Source organism: Branchiostoma floridae, chromosome 17, assembly GCF_000003815.2.
Source record: "Branchiostoma floridae strain S238N-H82 chromosome 17, Bfl_VNyyK, whole genome shotgun sequence".
Classification (NCBI taxonomy): domain Eukaryota; kingdom Metazoa; phylum Chordata; class Leptocardii; order Amphioxiformes; family Branchiostomatidae; genus Branchiostoma; species Branchiostoma floridae.
This window is the reverse complement of record NC_049995.1, coordinates 7,963,946-7,971,431: the sequence shown is the minus strand read 5'-3', so window position 1 is coordinate 7,971,431 and position 7,486 is coordinate 7,963,946. Positions and strand designations below refer to the sequence as shown.

Here is a 7,486-nt window from a genome sequence, read left to right as displayed (position 1 = left end):
AGGCCTTTTTGACTATCTTGTATATTGCAAAAAAAATGACGACAAAAGAATTCTTAAAACATAACCATGCATGTCTACAAAACAGTCAAATTCATTGTTCACGCCAAGGAATGAACGCTCCAACACTTGTGTTTACAAACAATGCCTGAGGCAAGACATACTCGGAGATCCAAATCTAAGAATTTTCTAGACCCCATTACTTAAATTTGATTAACAGGACACAGTGTTTCCTTGTGGACCAGACTGCTTTGTGTCTTTGATAAACGAGTTTCTTTAAGTCAAGCGTGGAGAGTTTTAAGAAAAAGACTTCTAAGGAACGTACGCAGGTATGCAAGACTACGTATCATAGATCTTAAGTTGTGATAAGAAATACAATGAGAGAGTGAATGAATTGACAATGATCAGGATATGCTTAACACGCATTGTTGTTGAAATAGTTTCTTCTAAAGTGTTGTGGGGATCGCCTGGACAACAAAACAGTACATTTTAACAAAAAGAAGAGTTACCTAGCAAAGAAAGTCGCTAAAAGTTGACTCGCAAAGAAGCTAGAGCCTTTGAAGTATTGGATACTTCGGGCTACAATTATAGACTAATTATTACAGTAATTTTTGCTTCAATTTACCATGACCTAAGAAAAATGTTCACTGCTGTAGGCACAAGTAAACATGCCCCTGCGAATAGCAAAAAAAAACTATCTGCATGCGGTAAATGCCACAAGAATGATACTTAGAATTACTATTTTACATTAACCAATGATTTGAAACGTCACATGTATCTAGCTCATATCTCTCACTACCGTGGCCAAGAAGGTAATATTTTAGGCAGTGTTTGTGTGTGGTTGTGTGTGTGTCTGTATGTCTCTGGCCATGATAACTCAAGAGTTCCTGGATGGATTGTCTTGATATTTGATATGTTGGTATGTGTTGATTAGAGCTAAAATAATTAGATTTTGAGCCACTTAGCGACTTGTTACGACACTGCAGTGGAACTTCCGGTTTTAATATCCCGTTGTTCTGGACATGCTATGATCATGATTTTTTAGTTGTAGATATCTCTTGGTGAATAGAGAGAAATATTTTGGATTGAGCCCCATAACAGCTTTTTGAGGGACTGCAGTGTCGATTTTGTTTCAGACTTTGTTAGAACAATGTGTAAGTATTTAAAAGCAAATTCTTCTGTTGACGATCCATATCAAAGTGTATCGCTTAAAATTACTAATTGCTTTTCCAGACAGCATCACCCCACGTCAATAGCATGACTCACACGGTACTTATAAGGTCTAACAATATGTGGTCGTACGCTTTTGCCCGTCTAAGGGACAATATTACATTCGTCCTTAAAAGAGGAGTACAACGTCATGGTACGTAGAATACATGTAACAATTGGGGAAAGGAGGGGGAATCATTGATTACATGCACTGCAAGGACAGCAAGGCAATTTTGTTTTTAAAGAATGACCAACAAGCAAATCAGAAGGAAGGTAACAACATTTATCAACTACAGCCACATGAGAAAAAAATACCTATCCGAGAAAGGGGTACCGGTGGGGACTGAGAGAGGGAGAGAGAGAGAGAGAGAGAGAGAGAGAGAGAGGAAAAGGAAGAAGGAGAGAAAGAGAGAGACAGAGAGAGAGAGAAGGAGAGGGGGAGGGGGAAGAGTAGCCTCCTGCACCGGCGTCTTTGGGGGGGCCCTGGTGTAAGCTTTTTTGGGGGTGGGGGATTCTCGATTTTTAACCGGTAATACGCCAGGAAAGGAACATATGCCAGGAAAGGAAAATGCCGGGAAAAGAATACATACTGGGAAGTACGGGTCCCCAGCTGGGGGGTTAAAAATCGCGAATACGAGCGATCGCGATGATGTCACGGTGACGCAGTGGTAGGCAAAAAGCAGGTGTTTGGCAAAAGATTGATTTACATATTAACCAGTAATTTGAGCCGCTAATTTGAATATCATTTTTTGATCCAATCTACTGACGTCCTGGTAGGCAACAACCGTCCAATACCCCGGATATAAACAACAACAGTGACCGAATAAAACTTACGCCAAGGCCCCCAGACGCCGGTGAAGGAGTTTCTAGGGAAAGAGAGGGACGGAGAGAAGTAGGGCTAGGGAGAGTATACAGAGAGAAGCAGGGAGGGGGGGGGGCGGGGGGGGGGGAAGTACGAGAGAGAGACCTTTATGCACAATGGAGCACAGGGTCTTTAGAAAGGTCCTCTATAGCTATAGGCACACAAAAGTAAGCACAATGACTTTAACGCGGCAATGACAAGGTACATCAAAACATATTAATACACCGCAGTTTCTAAACCTCCTCTAATGTACTAGCTACGCTGTAAGGAATGTCTACTCGTAAATATCGAATCATTCCAATAGTCATACGAATGGGAAAAAAATACCTTTGCTCGAAGTTGTAAGATGAAAGCACACCGACAGTAGAATACTGAAGACCCCTAGGGATAAAATGTAACAGGTCTGTAATGTCCTTGCAAAGGTCGGCTATGGTCCGGTGTCAGGCTGTGACCTTTGACCTAACAATAACTGTTACATCGATTAGCTGTAATCAAACATGGAACAACATGGCGGACGTGAAAAAATGAAACATTTTCGGGGGAAAGTATTTGAGGCCCGTTGCAACAGTGCATCATGTTCTAAAAGGAGATGACAGATTTTAGAATTCAGTGACTGGTTACAAAAATCTATACTTTGATTTCTTTCAAAAAAACTTTGTCGTAAAATTTGTTAAATATTTTTCCATGATTACGTGCTTTTTTTCATAAAAGTTTCAGTGAAATTTTCCGAAACAATTTTCGACTGTCCATCTCCAGTCTTTGTCAAGGAATGAGAACCCCCTGTTTCTGTAACGCCAGGTTATGCAGATAGAACACGTGACTCTGTGAGATTTACAGCAACCCTTAACGGAGACGGGGGCCGCCATAGGCTTCCTGCAACTCATGATCCACTGCTCAACGAGTCATGTGTTCTATCTGCATTTTGTGACGTCACAGATGCAGTGGATTGTTCATTCCTTATAAAGACTGCTAGACTGCAAGTCCGTCAAAAATTTAGTAAAGTTATTTTTTGTGTTGGAAATTATTAAATTGTGTTAGTTTAATTTTGATCCCGAATGGTTTCTACTATGTAACACAGATGGACTTCCAATCAAGATTGCTTGTTATTCTTTTCATACAAGCAAAGAATTCAAACTTCTTTCTTTTCCTTTGTCCCAACCACAAAATACGTTGTTACTGCCTAGGTATGCGGCTACAACAAAATACCCCAAAGGTAACGTTGATAGAATGTAGAATATGTCACACCAAAAGGCAAAACACTTAACCAAACCTCGTCTAGATTTTTGAGATGATTATGGTAAGCTTAAGGGACCGTCAAATATCAATGAAATTGTACCGTAAACGAAATCCCCTTTTAACAGAATGTTATACACTTTAATTTGATTTTTAGAAACGCCCGTTTTCAGAAAACATATTTTTATACCGTTGAAGAGATTCATTAGTCACGTATGTGCAAAGTGAATAGAATTTTCATCAAACAGTGACTACCTTTTTTTTATAGTGTTGATGTGTATCTGTCCTTATTCAGGTGTTTCAGGTCATTTTTGAGATGATCATGATAAGTGACAATCAGATATCACTGAAATTGTACCGTAAAAGAAGTCATTTCTTTGATTAAAAAGTTAGGCACTTTGGTTTAAAAAACGTCAGTTTTCAGAAAACATATTTTTGTAGAATTGAGTATTTCTTAATGTCCTGTCATCTTTTAGGTGATTTTTGAGATGACTATGATAAGGGACCGTCAGATATTACTGAAATTGTATCGTAAACGAAGTCCTTTCTTTGATAAGAAAATTGCTTTTATTCAAAGAAAAAGGTCAGTTTTTAGAAAACGTCTTTTTTATACAAAATTCAGTTATTTCTTTATGTCCAGTCATATTTTAGTTTACGTGTCTATAAGTATTTTAAACGGCATATTCAAGGGCAAAATCGGAAGCGCCTAGCATAGTTGGCCGACTATGTGACCCACTTATATGAAACTCTATACGGACGTATTGTTGTAAAGGAATGCTCTTCTATACAATAACTCGGTAAGCAGCTGTAAAAATATTCAAACATAACTAACGTCCAAGATTAAAAGATAAACAATTTTACCACTTAAAAGCTCTGAAGCAATTTTTACCCTGAAAATTATGAGTAGATATTGGAAACTCTGTTATGGAGACAACACTCGAATTGCGTATGATGAATGACGTTTGCTGACAGGAAAACAAAAGAAAGGCTTAATCTTTTTAAAGTCGTCCTGTTCGTATGTCAATCATTTAGCCCGGTGGTCGGTATACGTAAACAAACTGGTTGGGTGTTGTTGTGTAAAACAGTACACGACGACATGGAGAAAAAAGTTTTCTAATTTTCGATTCCTCACTCTTCTTGTAACGTATTTGGATAGAAAGGGGTCGCTATAAAAAGCTATCTGTTCACGACATTATGTGAGTATTGCTCAATGAATGCAGCAGTGAAAATTTAAATGACATGCATTTTATTACCTCGTGCACTCACGAGTCCAAAAGAAACAGATTATTTCGAAGATGAGCCACAACTTTACAGAGCTTTTACCATTTAGAAAATCACCAAATCACTACGTTTGTACAAAAAAAAATCACAAAACCATACATTATGCAGAACGTGGGACAGTTCACTGCTGCATTAAAAGAAGGACCGAAATTTGACCCAACATTGGTAAACGTAGTACTTTATAGTCGATCAGAAACAAGCATTACCTACTCCATTACTGAAGTCTTACTGTATATCAAGCCTACGGGTAAGATTTTGCAAAGAAAACAATATATTATCATACAGATGTCACTTTCGTGGTAGAATTTTATATTCATTGTTTATTCATGACAAGACATATGCTTGCCCGTGTGTGTTCTATGCCATAGGTGTCTCTGCTGTCAGACACTTTTGCATGCATCTCAAAAGGATCTTTCATGAAAACACTTTGTCAAAATCTTCCCCTGAACAACAAGTCATATATTGACACTCTAGAAAACAACATGCACTAAGACATACGTACGGATTGCTTACCTGTGTGAACGTGTACTTCCACACCTGACGTAAAAACACCTGTACGTACGCACGTATGTAAGACAGGTAAACGTCGTCTGCACACCTCACGCCGACGTGCGTTCTGTCTGTTGTCCTACACAGTTATCTGTGTCACTCATCACTAACCCCGCCCCACGCGTGTGTTGTTTGGGTCCGCCGTCCTTTTGAATCGTACCACATTCTTCTCCTTACAAACAGTCAAAAGGCCCCGAGCTGTTAGCCTCCTTCGCAGGCGTCTAAGGCTATCGTCACATTTCCAAACTGATGCCTTGTTGGACTGTTTGTGTTAACGAAAAATAGACATGTATACGTAAGAATATACACAAATGATGCCCACGACTATTCTCTTTACGTCTTGTGTAGTTTGGCATCTTTTATATCATATTTTTCGTTCCCGAAAGCTGCTCGTCTGGGGCCGGGTTTGGAAATGTGACTCAGGCCTAAGTAACGCTTACGTTATACTTCCAAACCGGGGCCCGGCAGGGCTGTTTGTGGAAACAAAAAAATAGAAATGTATACGCAAGAATATACATGAATGATGCCCACGACTATTATCTTTACGTCTTGTGTAGTTTGGTGTCTTTTATATCACACTTTTCGTTCCGAAAGCTCCCGGTTTGGAAATGTGATATAAGTTTATTTTTTAGGGAATCGCGATTTTTAACATGAGCCAGATTTTGTAACACCGGGAAGATGCTAGTAGATTACGTGCGTTTAAATTCGCGGAGATTTAATTTTGCGGTAGGGGGAAAGTCGCGGTTGTTTTGAGTTCGCGATAGCGCTATAACGTTATATAGTCACATACTCAGTAATAAAAAACACCTGTACCTTTACGAACAGCTAGTTGGAAACCATGTACTAGAGATTTGGCAAGGGTGTTTTTAACCATTAATTATACCCTCTCACATTATAGTATTCAGAGGATGTCATCCATAACATTTACTTGTTGTGGCCTTAGAAAAAATAGCCCATGAGCTGCTCCCAAAACAAATAAACTCCAACACCCCTAAAAGTCTGCGAAGGAGGCTAGCGCTATCAGGGTGTGACATAGGTCAGAATCTACCGGTAGAATACTTCAGAGAGTCGATTTAAGATTTAACACTACCACCCGAAACCTTAAATCTTTGAGAACGGTATTGGAAGGTTAATTACAGTTAACGCATTAGAGCACAAGCTTAGCGGTATAAAGTCTAGATCTCCCACTACTTTGATCTGTTTCTGGATTATTACCTCCATGAAATGTCATGGAGGTTATATTTTACCCAGCGTTTGTGTGTGTGTGTGTCTGTCTGTCTGTCTGTCTGTCTGTCTGTCTGTCTGTCTGTCAACAAGATAACTCAAGAACGGCTGAATGGATTAGTTTCATACTTGGTGTGTTGGCGGGGTGCGGTGAAAGCTAGAAGTGATTAGATTTTGGGCCCCCTAGCGACTTCCCTTGGTACTGCAGCGCAACTTCCGGTTTTGCTATCTCGTGTTCTGAACACGCTATGGTCACGATTTTTGAGTGTTAGATAGCTCTTGTGGTCACGAATAAGTGACACAAGTTTGGGCCCCCTACCGACTAGGTTTGGGATAGCAGGGGCATTTTTGTCAAAAACTTCTGAAGAGGATAACTCAAGAAGGGAACAATGGATTTTCATGATTTTTGGTATGTAGGTACCTTAGACAATGTTGTACAAGGTAAGATACTAATTATGCAAAATAGGAGTAAATTTGCATAATTAATGAGAATATTCTATCATGCCGTTTTTTTCAATGTATCTCTTGTCCCGGACATGATATGGTCTTGACATTTGTGTGGTAGATAGCTTTTAGTGTCATGACAAAGTGGGGCAAGTTTCAGCCCCCTAACATTTAATTTCGGAACTGCAGGGGCGTTTTTGTCAAGACATTCCAAAGAGGATAACTGCAGAAAGGATTGACGAATCGACATCATTTTAGGCATGCAGGTAGCTTAGGCAAAGATGTTTATAATGAGATACATGTTATGCAAATGAGTACTTAATTTGCATAATTAATGAGGAAATTGTATAATTTTATTGTTTTCAATAACTGGACTTCAATAAATGTAACATATGTTAATTATGATAGGTGGAATATAATCAGATATCAAACATGGTAATGGGGAACTTATTTGCATAATTTATGTAAGAATTGCAAAATCTCTTTTAAATATGATCAATGATTGGAATTTTATTATTGTGACATGTGTACGTTACTCTGATGAACAACACCATGCAATAATAATGTTATGTTAGCTAATTGCATAAAATTTACAAAAGCTCTAAATATTCATGGAGGTATGAGGTCGCCGAACTCTAGTTCCTTTTGAAAGTGAATAAAAGCTACATAGAAACTCTCCAGTGCCGT

General features: G+C 38.8%; 1 protein-coding gene across 3 annotated transcripts in view; it reads right to left on the bottom strand.

Moving 5' to 3' along the window:
• Positions 1 to 5,177, bottom strand: part of LOC118404699 (protein FAM167A-like) — a 59,057-nt gene extending 53,880 nt beyond the window's left edge. For 2 of the 3 annotated variants that reach the window (XM_035803954.1, XM_035803958.1), the window contains exon 1: positions 2,396 to 2,545. The gene's annotated coding sequence lies outside the window, so the exon portion shown is untranslated. Of the gene's footprint in view, positions 1 to 2,395; positions 2,546 to 5,095 lie in introns of those variants that run through there. The other variant, XM_035803956.1, reaches the window with a different exon arrangement.
• Positions 5,178 to 7,486: the final 2,309 nt, after the last annotated feature.